Genomic DNA, 13,906 nt, shown 5'->3' with positions numbered 1-13,906 from the left:
GGCATTCTTGCCTTTTCATTCTGCAGAGCCAAGGAACAATGTGCTTTTGATGGCATATTCTTCCTTCTGAATCTGTTTTTTTTTTTTTTTTTCTCCATATCATAAATGTCATTTGTGCTCATAAGATGCCTTTGTGAAAACCTGGGTTAATGTGGTACCTTGCAGGTGAATCCAAGAATATCATCCTTTTGTATTCACTCACCTGCACTCCCCGTTCTGTAAAACGCACGTAACATATCTTCAAAGAACAGAACACACAGTATACAGATATTGAAATGTGTATGTTTGTATGTTTCAAATCAGCCATCCACTTTGCTTGTTTCTCCAGCCCGCCCTTCCCCCCGATCTTAACTGTTCTCTAAGATAATAGTTATGTTGGATAAAATAACAACAACACCCTGCTGAGATACGAATCCTGGAGAAATGTGACAAGATAAACAATTAACTTGTATCTGTCAGTAGGCTGGTTACATTGGAGGATACATAAGTATCTTGTGAAAACAAAATATTAACTTTGAATAAAATATATCATTTTAAATATCTCCAAAGCGGAAGTGCATAGTACATCAATACATAAAGGTCTCAAAAGATAGAAATAAATGGCTTTGAAGGGTATATATTGCTGTGGAAAGCTTCTATATGTAAGAACGCCTGTATTATTGACACTCGAAAATACTATGTAGTTAATGAATGTATGAATTCCTAAAAAGGATAAAAATAACTTACTATGGATGTTAAAACTTGATAGTTTGCTAAATATATGTATATAAACATACCTTTAATTGGCCAGTTTTTATCAAGGCAATTTGATGTATCTTTGATATTTTTGCTTTTGCTATATATCACCATATTGTATTGGAACAGCTTATGTCTTTGAACAGCTTATAGAACAAAAAATAAAGGGGTAAGGCCCCCAATCAACCAGTGCTACAGAGCATAATAATGACCCACTTGTTTGATTAAATTATCTTCCTGCACTTGAACTGGATCACAGGGTGTGATAGTGCATGCTTGAGGCTGTAAGCATTTAACCCCTAGATGGCATAAGGTCTAGCAGAGGTGTGTAGAGTTGTAAGGGGGAAGTCCTGGAACCCCCCCAAGACCTCTCCAAAGTCTCTGAACAAATTGAACCTATATGCCTGGGGCAGCTCTCATGGGGCAGCAATTGTACTCACATATGACGACCGGTTCTGTGTGCTCCAAGGCTGTAGTAGTGGACAATGTAGAAAACGCTTGTTCCGGTGGGGAGAAGCAGATCAGCGGGCACCACGATGCAGAAAAAATTGAATTGAAGCTGGACTGTGCTGTATAACGATTTCCTTTATTTCGGCATGGATAAAAAGAGGAGGGGAAACATACCCCTGCACCTCTAACGCGTTTCACCCAGTAATTGGGCTTTTTGAAAAAGCCCAATTACTGGGTGAAACGCGTTAGAGGTGCAGGGGTAGGTTTCCCCTCCTCTTTTTATCCATGCCGAAATAAAGGAAATCGTTATACAGCACAGTCCAGCTTCAATTCAATTTTTTCTGCATCGTGGTGCCCGCTGATCTGCTTCTCCCCACCGGAACAAGCGTTTTCTACTTTGAACAGCTTATAGCAGAGTAGAAAAGAGACCATATAGTATATGTATACTGAGGGGGTGGGGGGGGGAGGACGCCCACGCCCCATAGTGTAAAACCATACATTTATTGTTGGAAAGGAAGGGGAGGGGGAAGAATATCACTCACAAGGGTAAAAGGATAAAAAGCAGTTTGTGAATTATCACCACCATCCGGTATGTATGTGAAAGGATCAACAGTTCCACAGCCTCAAGGATGTAATACGGCAGTGATCCATCAGGAATCCAAAGTGCCTCTGATAGTCCACAAACTGCGTCTAAGCTCCCATAGAATGTCTCCTGTGCTGGATGGCCGCTGTCTAGTTCCGCGCTCGATCCGGCCTCTTCGTGCGCATGCGTGATGGCGTAGTGTCAGTGGTATTGCGTGATGACGCTCCCTGACACGTTTCATCGCACACGGGCGACTTTTTCAAAGGGTGATAAAGGAAGGAAGCATGACTGTGTATGTATACCCTAATGGTAGCCAGGCAACCTGAAAACACCAGCTGAATGACATTTACTGATGGTAAATGCAATCAATAGATGAATGACAAACAAAAATGTGTATGTAAAAAAAGTATATGTATATAAATATATATAGAAAAGATATATATAAATGTAAAAAAACTCTAAATAAAACATGAATGTCAAAGAATACGGTTAAGAGACCTAAATACTATATCATTCATCTATAGATGGACAACTGCTAATTACCAAAAGTAATACCACCAGGTAATATACATAGACACAAACACACAGAAATATAAATAATCAAAAATAACTTGCGAAGCACAAATACATAGATGTGATGAAGAATATGAACAATGATAATGAATATATATAAAATAATAAAAATGTGTGAAAATATAAAAGGAATAATATTAAATTAATATTATTAATGGCAGAGGGGAAGTAGGGAAAGTACCATTGATTATCAAATGGATTATTGACAATCAATAATATTGCTAGACCAACCCTCAATATCAGAATATGTGTCACTGAAATATTTAGATATTAGATCAATGAATGAAATACTTAGAACTACATGCCTAAACATAAAATGATAGAATGACTGAAAGAATGGATACATTCTAGATGTGAGACCAATGCTAGGCCTAGTTGGTGGGGACGGTATATTGTTGTTATTCTTATACATACAGTAAACTGTTATTTTATTCAGTGTGTGTATTATTGTATTGGGTCCTGTCACGGGGTTATCGAATACAGGATCCCGTGCAGGTGTCACCAGATGGATCATACACACCCCAGAATCCCAGCAGCGGAGGCTCGGCCCTACTATGTGCCACAGGTAACGCACCACACACACCGTAGCCACCATATCTCCCATACGATGGGGGGAAGTGCACTACACAAGTAAAAAAAATAAAAAAAACATCAGGAAAGAAGGGATAAATATAACAAAGTGTTTACTTCGTAAATAATCAGTTGACCTTAATATAAATGTGAGCAATCATCACAGTGTTTACTTTCTGATCACATGCAGCCAATGCCTCAAAGTCCAAGGTGCGTAGGTGAGCCGTGTTAGTTTTGTAGCGTCATGGGAACGCCTCGGCTGAATAAATAATCAGGGGCCTTTTGACTATTAGTATAAAAAATGCACTAGCCACACAAAAACATTAATAAAAAGTAGTTTGGGTATGCTGTCCAGTTGTTTCCAGAACTATATTTTTTTTTTTCCTTTTTTGTCTAAAACATTGCTATTTTTCTCCATTACGGGACATGGACAAAAAAAAACCCTTTTCTTTAGCAAAGTTAATTAATAAACTTTTCTTCATGAGACTCCAAATTGTGGCTGTAACTTATACCTGAACTAGACATGTTGGCTTGATCTTACCTTTAATGTTTTGTACAGTACTTCTCACTATTGAATCACAGCCATTTTCATGCTCTCTATTCCTTTGTGAAAAGTTGGAATTAGACTTATTTGAAATCATCCCGAGATCCAGAAACCCTGCATGAACCAGAGGGATCAGCATTCAATATGCAAAACATACAGTATTGACATTGATCATTTATTCTTGGTATGGATCTAGTGCTTGATAATAAGCCATGTTATAGAATAACTATACAGTAGCATAGACAGTTACAGTAATTGTGTCTAAATCTAATGAATATGATATAACAACATACAATTTATTTAAGGATTGAGCGGGAGCTTAGCAACATTGCTGGTGGTCCGCCAACACCTGCATTTCTATTTAACATAATACAATATTTTCTCAATAAGGGACACTAGGTGTGAAATGGTTGCATGTATTGTAATGTACTGGCAGCATCATGCAAGTGCTATGCCAGCTCCACTGTCTGGAGCCCAGCGTCCCATGTTGCACAAATTAGAATAGAACAATAAACAAAGACAGAGCTACTGCTGCCAATTTAGAGATGCGCAGATGCTCTTTTCATATACCACTTTGAGCTGAATGTGTCTGTAAATATCTTCCTCTTAACCCTTTTAGTAATGGTATTGCTAAAACAATTAATAGAAGTGCAGTTTGGCACTGAAGTCATTAAAGGTTCAATTGCACCTAGTTGAAATTTCTTGGGGCCTCTAAATAGGGAAGAGGGGCTAGCAAACAAGTGTTTTCTTTACTCTTACCCCACCCTGTAAAGGGGAAGTAGGCAGGGGGACTCTGGCTCAGTGGCGAGATTGAAAAATGTTAATAACCGTGATTGGAGAGCAGACAGGGGGGCACAAACAGAAAAGTCTGCGCACTCCTGCCTTACATTTTTGTAATGTCTAAGGAATTAATGTATCTCTTCGACAAAGCTATCTCTCTCTTCCCTGCACATTTTTAGCATTTTGTATTTGTGCCTTTGTCTTCATCAATGCAGTTTGTGGAAGCAAATAGAAAAATGAAAATATTAAGGAAGTACTGTAAATGTCCAACACTTTGTTGATTTCCCCCTAAGCACACAGTTATACTGTGTATAAAATAAGTACAGTATTGCCTTTATTCTGTTAGAGTATTAAAATGTAGGCCAAAGTGGTTGACACGTTGGGTAAGCATGGTTTATTTTAAAATAGACCTAAGCAGTTATTTAAATCAATCATGTGAACATGGTGCTAAAACTTAGAACAGATGCTTAAATATAGGTGTCTGCATCAAGTTAATTTCCCAAGCGCAGTGGAAAATACAGTAGGATACCACCAGCGTAGTCCTGCATAGGGCGTTCTCTCAATGTTTCATTTACTGTCTGTAAAATGTGAACTTATCATAGCTGATTTACTATCTGCCCTGATTTGTGTCTCTCTTATTCTGTATTCCCTAACTGATCTAAAAGCTTAATATTTTAAGGGTCTGCTTAAAGAAAAAAGAAAATTCTCACCAAATCATGCAATCTTAATTCTTATTGTAGCACTCCAACTATGCATCATATCACTTAGCAGTCATGTCATTATAGCTTTGAAGCACAGGACATTAGAACATGCTGATCCACAGACATAAATTATATATTTCTAAGCACCATGTGCTGTATATGGCTAGTGCTGTAAACAAATCAGGTTAGTTATTCAGTCAAAATGAAAGACAATAAGCACAGAAATAGATTTAAATAACTGTATTAAGCATGAAAAAAATGGACCAATGTTTTAGTCGACTTATGGGACCGGCATCTGGGTTAAAAGTGATTAGCACAAACACACACTATAAAGCCAAAAACAACCCACCACCCAAATGTGATTTAAAAAAAAAAAAAGGGAAAAATACAATGGTACAATGTTGCATATAATCTGATGATTACACATTAGGAATGGAGGGGGGAAGGGGTTTCAAATGCTGTCCCCTTCCCCCCTCCCCTAATCCTCCTCCCTAATGTGTAATCAGATTATTTGCAACATTGTACCATTGTATTTTTCCCTTCCTTTTTTCTTTTTGTACCCCCCTTTTTTTTTTTTACTTTTGAAAAAATGAGTAATAAAAAAATGTAAGTAACAAAAATAAATTAAAAAAATTAAAAGCAAGTCCAATCAGAGTCCAGGAAAACAGGCACTTGCAGCTCAGTTTTGGCAAGAAAAGAAGACGCTGAAGATGCAGCAGCTAACCTCCGGCCGGCGCTGCAGGGCTTCAATGTCCATGATAGCAAGTCCCAACACAAGTGTTAATCATCCGACATGGAGATGTGTTAAATCTTATACTATATTAGTGAAAGCACTGTATGCCTGTCTGGATGTCCTGTGTCCCTAGGGGAAATCTCATTGGTCCCTTGGCCCGCCCGCCCCCGCACACCTCTCATTGGCCTGAGGCGGAGTGACGGGCCAAAGGGCACACACACACACACACACACACACTCCTGCACGCACTATCACGTGCGCTCCCGGACGGAGGGGAAGCGCGGGCCGGGCCTCCTGCACTCCCCCGGCCTCCTGCACTCCCCCGGCCTCCTGCACTCCCCCGGTCTCCTGCACGCACTATCACGTGCGCTCCCGGACGGAGGGGAAGTGCGGGCCGGGCCTCCTGCACTCCCCCGGCCTCCTGCACGCACTATCACGTGCGCTCCCGGATGGAGGGGAAGCGTGGCCGGGCCTCCTGCACTCACGTGGCGCGGGTCTCCTGCCCCAGCCTGCCACTCTTGCCCCCCAGCCAGCTTCCGAACCCACCTCCTGCCCCAGCCTGATGCCACGGGGATATCCGTGCCAGGAGGGGAACCGTCTGCCGCCAGGAAACACCACCCGGTCAAGGTAAGTAACCCACCGTCTCCCACCCACGCACTGTCACCCAGTCAAAGTCACCCACCCACACATCCACACACCCACCCAGTCACTCACTCACCCACTTTCCCCCAGTCACCCACTTTCCCCCAGTCACCCACTTTCCCCCAGTCACCCACTTTCCCCCAGTCACCCAGTCACTCACCCACCCACTCAGTCACCCGCCCAACGACCCAAAGTCACCCAATCACCCACCGACCCAAAGTCACCCAGCGACCCAAAGTCACCCACCCACCCAGCGACCCAAAGTCAAACCGACCCAAAGTCACCCACCCACTCAGTCACCGACCCACCCACCCACTCAGTCACCCATCCACCCACACACTCAGTCAACTGAGTCACCCACCTAGCTGTCAAGGGGGGGAAGCCCAACCCTGTCGCCCACCCCCCCAAAATTACATCCCGGGCAACGCCGGGTATATCAGCTAGTATTCAATAAAGTTAATACAACGAACAACAATTGTAGCAATAAAGATAATACAATGTATTGAGTATACCTTAGTCACAGCATTCTGTACTTTATTACGCTGCATAAAAGTCCCTTTATTCTGTTACTATTCTGCTACTAAGTATCATTTATGTGCATATGCTTTCAGTTCCCATTTGAATACATTGTATCATCTTTATTATTACAATTTACTTTATTGATTATTTAACTCCATCCATTTTGTTCAAACTTGGTTCTTCTACTTGGTTGACTTCCAACTGTATATTTTAAAAAGCACTAGCCCTTATTTAAATCCATTCTTGTGCAGCTCTAGCACCTCAATCACAACTCTTGAGAATGATGTTCTGTTTGCATAATGATCAGGGTTTTGCTGCATTTAATGTAGGGGCAAATGCTAATTGTATGCTGTCTTGTAAATACACTGCATGACCTGCCTGTAAAACGTATTTATGGACATTGCCTGTATTTAAGATATTAAATATGTGTGACAGGAACTCTGTGTCCTCCTGTCAATTATATTGAAGTAACAGAGGGCATTATAAGTGAGTGTTTTTATGGAATCTGCCATTTTCTCCAAGTTAAGTTACCCTTCAATGTAAAAGCTAATAATGTCATTGGCACATCAAGCAAAGCACAGTCATGCAGAGTAATTGAAGGATAGCACAGGCAAATGGCATTAATTCTTCATAAAATGATCATGTTTCTTTTATTTGTTACATATTTCATAGTGATTTTTGACAGGTTGGAAGATGAAAGGCTAGGATTTATAATAAGGTAAAATATAAAAGCTTGTCATTGACATCTGGGTTTTTTTATTTATTTTTTATTATGGATTTTTCAATTTATTCAACCAAGAGCATGAGACACATTTTAAATAGAGATGTCAAATTAAATTGAAAAAAAACTTTAATTACAGTATGCCTTCAACATTCCTGCTAATAATTGTGGTGCCTCATAAAATTCCCTTTTTAGTTCTTCCAAGTTTGGGAATTGTCCCTAAAGTTTGATAAACATTTATTCCTTAGCATAATGCTTAACCCACTGATTATTTAAGTGAAAGGTTTAAAGCGGCAATACAAACGGGTCGTTTCTTCCTCTTCCTTTTTAAAAAAAAAAACGTATTTTTACATAGGATTGAATCAGGGGTACTCCGGAGCGGAACCCCTTTCATTTCAGCTTTGGTGAGCGCATGCTTCCAGAGATCCTTACCTCTGTAGGGGATACGGTAGCTGCTCTGACTTGTTGGCTGGGGTTCATGTAATCGCTGCGTTACAAGGCTCCCGCGCCCGGCGGGCCAATAGGGGATCGTGACATCACCAGTTCGGCTTCCTATTAGCCCACGTGACGCAGGAGTATTAAACAATGCTGAGATACCGGCACTAGTGATGTACCGGGTACTACACGTTACCCGGCGGCTTTTCAGCTACCCGAAAATTACCCGGACCCGGCGACGGGTATCCGGGTAATGTCAGGGTAGTTGAAAAGTATCTATTACTTACCTGCTTGAAGCCCTCGCTGCGACATCTGAACAGGTAAGCAGAGGTGCGGGGGAGGTGGGTCAGCATCACAGTCATGTGGAGCCCGCGTGGGACTCCATACTGCACTGTGAGCTGGGACCATGTGACCGGAGCAGGAGAAGAAGCTTTCCTATTGGACAGCCGACTGTCCCAGCTCACAGTGCAGTATGGAGTCCTGCAGCTCCCACGCGGGCTCCACACTGACCGCTGAGGCTGCCCCACCGCCCCCGCACCTCTGCTTACCTGTTCAGATATCGCCGCACCCCAGGTAAGTTTCCTCCACACCCAGGTAAGTGAATAACTGGGTGGCCGGGTACAAGGCGCCAAATCCTCCAGGTACCCGTTACCCGGTTAAAAAAAAAATGTAGGACCCGGTCCAACACTAACCGACACCCTTTCAGAGGGAAATATCTCGGGAAGCAGGGGGACCCCAGAGCTGAAATTAATTGAGATCAGCTCCAGAGACCCCCCTGCTTCAATCCTGTGTAAAAAGATAAAAAATGATAAATAAATGGCCCGCTTGGATTGCTCCTTTGAGGGTGCTCTTATAACTTATACAGCATATGTAAGAAGGAATGTATTGTAAAAAAAAATTCAAACAATGGGATAAACACAACAAGTAAATAACAACATAAGGCAAAGAAAAGCCCTGCCCTGAGGAGACTTACCGATACCGTAGGAGTAAAAGTGAAGTCAGGGAGGTTAAGGGCATCTGGAGTCCATTGTAGAGACTTGGATAATTGAATGAGATGTTTCTTATTCATTTTTTTTATCAGATTATTCAACTCTTAAGAGTGTCCCAAAATGAGAATGAGGTTGCAGCCCACTCTAACTTGGTTTTGATAAATGTGCTTGCGGACATATTACTTTCAGGTCTGAATTTGAAAAGCAGTTAAACATATACAGTATGATAATGTATGTTGAATTTTCAAAGTAATTGACACAAACATTAGATATTGCGTCAGTTTTACTAAAATTTGCTACTCCTATAAGACCCCTTTCATTGCAGCTTAGTGAATATGCCTCTAGGGACCATTCAAGTCAATGGGGCTGTATGGCATCTTCCAGCACATAAAGGGGGTACATTAAATTGGGGGATTCATTAAACTGTGATAGTACCGATCAGGGCACTATCGTATGGAAACATCCATTGAAGTCGATTTAGCACTATCGCAGTTTAATGAATAACCGCCAATGTGTCTTATTGAGGAGCACTTATTACTAAATATGACTCATTTGCCTAGAGCCGAGGTGGGCAACCTTGTCGCCAATCGCCTCAAGTGGCGAATTGGCCATGAAAGTGTGGCGAATTTGAGTTTGTCAGCTCCCACAATAAAATAAACTTTTTCCTGGTGGCGTGTGCTGGTTTCCGCTTTCTGAATGAGTCGAAGTGAACCAGCAGCAGGTGATGGTGCTGAGGTGAGTGAGGCAGCCTATTTTGATCTGGTTCAATACTGATTGGCCGGCGAAGCCGGCCAATTCAGTTAAACAGCAATTCTACTTGTTGCCAAGTAGAACAAAGAAAAACCAGTCAAACAAATATATAAGGGAATCAGCAAGTGCACTGTAAAAAATGCACTTAAAAAAGAAGGGTTAACTCAGAAGAACCCCTGATGGGGGATACCGAGCAGAGCACCCCGCCTAACGCCCACTGGGAGGTAAACTCCGAAACCGTCCCAGCGGACTCGGCGTACGTGAACTCTGCCCGAATACGGGAGTGCACCAGCGCCCGGAACACTGCCACGATGTTCGTTGGGACCCCCTTCTCCAAACGCTGCTTCCTGGTCTTGTAAATGGCTACCTTAGCCACTGCCAGGAGCAGGTTAACTAGGAGATCCCTAGGCTTATTGTCTCGGGACACTGGGCACCCAAAAATAAAATGATGAGGAGAGAAGTTTAACCAGAACTGCAGGAGAAGGCTCCTCAAGAAGGACAAGAGGGGCTGCAGTCTGGCGCAACTCAAATAAATGTGAAATACGGACTCCCGCTCGCCACAGAAAGGACAAGTGGCGGGGGAGTCCGTGAAGTGTGCCAAATACTCTCCTGTGCTCAGTGCACCGTGGAGGATCCTCCAACTCAAATCCCCGGCGGGACGGGGAACCAAAGCTGAATAGAGCTCTCTCCACCGGGGTCTCTCGTCCTCGTTCCCAAAAAATACCCGCCTCCAGATGGTATCTGGGCGGGTGACAAGGGCGAGGTAGTGCACTATATGGAGCACCAGAGAATACAGGACTTTCCTCGGCATGCCGCGAAAACATGCCGGGGACATATCCCCCAACCTGCTGAGGTTTGGGGAGATAGGAACTCGAGGGGGTTGCCTTGGTTTGGGTTCTACGCAAAGATCCGGAGAGCTAAAGTTGATAGGATGACAAGGCTCTCCGGTCTGCAAAACCCCCTCGATGAAGGTGCGTGAGTCGGGGTGGATGGCATCTTTAATCTCCTGGATCAAACGATGAGGAACGCGGGCAGTAAGCAGACCCATACGGGGCGCGAGCTCCTCTGCTCCTACCCAGTCTCGCCGCTCATAGTCCAGGAGATCTCCGACTCTGGTCACCTGCGCCAGGATTAGTCGGCGGCAAATAGAGGGTGAATCCAACATCCGAGCCCCCACTGCCGGATTATACAGCAGGGGCTCGGCGAGGAAATCAACCCCCACCGCCTGTTCCTTCCTGGTCGCGGAGACCAATTTCCAGGCCTTCAGTAAGTCCCGGTAGTATGCCGGCAGCACCGAGAGGTCTCTACCTAAACCCTCAGGCCTGATGATAAACAATTGCCGGTCATACCTCATATTGCGCAGCTGGCGAAAGAAAAAGGTCGCCAGCTGGCACCACTGCGGAGACGGATCTGCGAATAGGTATCTCTGCAGGTACTGGAGGTGGAAAGTGTGTAACTGGGAGCGGACACACACCACTCCCTGTCCACCCTCCTCCAAAGGGAGACACGCAACTCCCGCAGAAACCCAATGCTTCCCCATCCAGAGGAAATCCATCAACCTCCTCTGGATCTTGTTGATAAATTCGGGGGTTGGACCCATGGCTATCAGCCGGTGCCAAAGCTGACTGGCCACCAGCTGATTAATCACCAGGGTCCTTCCCCTAAGGGAAAGCATTCTCGACAGATACACCCATGACCCCAGACGAGCAATGACCCGTTCTTCAAGATCACTGAAGTTTTCTGGGGCCGGGTCCTCCGCAGCAGACAGGTAGACTCCCAGATACTTGAGAGTATCGCTCTCCCACGAGACATTCCGAAACGTGGGGGGCAAAGAGTCCACCTGTAAGGGACCCACCAACATGCCAGAGCACTTGGACCAGTTGATCCGAGCAGAAGAGGCCGCGGTGTAGACCTCTTGGCACGCTTGTGCCCGCTCTAGATCATCTAGGTCCTGGGCCACGAGGAGCACGTCATCGGCATAAGCCGACAGGACTACTCGCATGTCGGGCTCCCGCAGCACCAGCCCGGTGAGCCTCCTCCTCAGTAGGCAGAGGAAGGGCTCAATGGCCAGCGCGTACAGTTGCCCAGACAGGGGGCACCCTTGACGTACTCCCCGACCAAACACAAAAGGTGCCGTCAGGGACCAGTTGATCTTCACCAGACACTCTGCAGAGGCGTACAGCATCTGGAGAAAGCCCACAAATTGTGGGCCGAAGCCAAACGCCCGCAGGGTCTGCATAAGGTAACGGTGATCCACTCTGTCAAACGCCTTCTCCTGATCTAGGGACAGAAAGGCGAGTGATAGACCAGTCCTCTGCGCGTAGTGCATCAGGTCCCGGACCAGAAAAATGTTGTCATGAATGCTCCGGCCTGGGACAGTATAGGACTGGTCGGGGTGAATCACCTCTGCCAGCACGGACTTGAGCCTCAGCGAAAGCGCTTTGGCTACGATCTTATAATCCGTGCTGAGCAGTGAGACCGGTCGCCAATTAGAGATCTGACGGAGATCCCCCTTCTTCGGCAGCAAAGACAGTATTGCCCGCCGACACGAAAGTGGCATCTCACCGATCTCAAGGGCTTCAGCTAGGACCTCGGTGAAATCAGGTCCCAGCATCTCCCAGAAAAACTGGAAGAACTCCACAGTCAGCCCGTCTAGCCCCGGCGCTTTTCCGTGGGACATGAGACTGAGGGCTTCAGAGAGCTCGGCCAGAGTCAAAGGTAACTCAAGCAGCTCCCTTCCATCCTCACTGACCGTGGGAAGCCCCTCTAATAAGACCCTGCATTTATCTGGCTGGATGGACTCCGGAGAGAAAAGATCTACATAGAATCTCCGGGTTCTGTCCCGGATGCTCTCCGGGTCAGTCAGAGGGGTACCGTCCTCTGCCAACAGGCATGTGATATGTCTACGGTTTCCCCTCTTTTTCTCCAGCGCGTAGAAGAGGCGCGACCCGCGATCCATCTCTCGAAGGAAGTTGATACGGGATCGCACATACGCCCCCCGAGCTCTCCGATCTTCCAAGTCCCGGAGAGTGCACTTCCTCTCTACGTACATACTCTGCAGGTATTGGTCTCCTGCCACAGACAGCCGCTTCTCGAGATCGAGCACCTCCTCCCTGAGGGCCTCGATCTCAGCATCGCGCCGCCTGCTGGCACCTTTTGTGTACTCCTGACACACGAGGCGCAGATGAACCTTGCCCACGTCCCACCACTGCTCTAACGTGGCAAAGTCTGACCTGCAACCTCTCCAGGCCATCCAAAAGTCTCGGACCGTCGTCGCAAACCCCTTGTCCTCCAACAACGTATTGTTGAAGTGCCAATATGCGGCCGAGGGTGCTGCAGGTAGCAGCGTCACCGTCACGGACGCACAATTGTGGTCTGAAAACGGCGCCAGCCTAATGGCACTGGACTGGGCTCGCGACAGGCTGTGGCTGGAAATATACAGCCTGTCGATCCGGGACCAGGACATCCGTTCACCCCTAAACACCCTAACATGGGTGAACTCAGTGGATGCCTCAGGATGTTGTTCTCGCCAGACGTCTACCAAGGAGTAGCGGGTGATGACCTCCCGCAAGGCCGACGCAGAACACGGGTGTGGCTCCGGACCATTCCGGTCTTTCCGAGCCTCGAGGGTACAGTTAAAATCACCCCCGAGCACCACGTATTCGTCTGCGTCGACTGTCTCCAGGTATTCAGACATTCTGACGAAGAACTGCCTTCTCAGGGGTCCGTTGGCAGGAGCATACACGTTCAGGAAATTAAACGTGTAGTCCTCGTGTCGGACCCTGATATGCAACAGGCGACCTGGAACAACAGCTTTGGCAAGCAGCAGCTCAGGTTGAAAGGATTCAGAGAACAGGGTCACCACCCCACAAGATGTCGAAGTGAGGTGGCTGAAAAAGACCTTGCCTCGCCACTCCAGATGCCAACTGGCTTCAGCCTCTGGAGTGGTATGGGTTTCCTGCAGGAAACTCACAGAATACTTTCCCTTTTGTAAAAAGGAGAGTACCTGGAACCTTCGAAACCCGTCCTTACATCCATTAACGTTTAGCGTACCGATGCTCAAAGCCATTGGTAATCAAGAGTCTTGCTTCCCATAGGTGCTCAGGGTACTATACCCCGAGAAGCCTTTACGTGCTCTCGCAACACTTTGTTAAACTTTAGGACCCGAGTATGTTCGATAG

The 13,906-nt window shown here is 45.6% G+C and overlaps 1 protein-coding gene across 2 annotated transcripts in view; it reads left to right on the top strand.

The window, feature by feature from the left end:
- DAP (death associated protein) overlaps positions 1 to 13,906 on the top strand; it is a 63,661-nt gene that overhangs the window by 38,618 nt on the left and 11,137 nt on the right. The gene's annotated exons all lie outside the window — the stretch shown is intronic.

The sequence above is a fragment of the Ascaphus truei genome, chromosome 2 (genome assembly GCF_040206685.1).
Source record: "Ascaphus truei isolate aAscTru1 chromosome 2, aAscTru1.hap1, whole genome shotgun sequence".
NCBI classification, from domain to species: Eukaryota; Metazoa; Chordata; class Amphibia; order Anura; family Ascaphidae; genus Ascaphus; species Ascaphus truei.
This window is presented reverse-complemented; position numbering and strand designations above follow the sequence as displayed.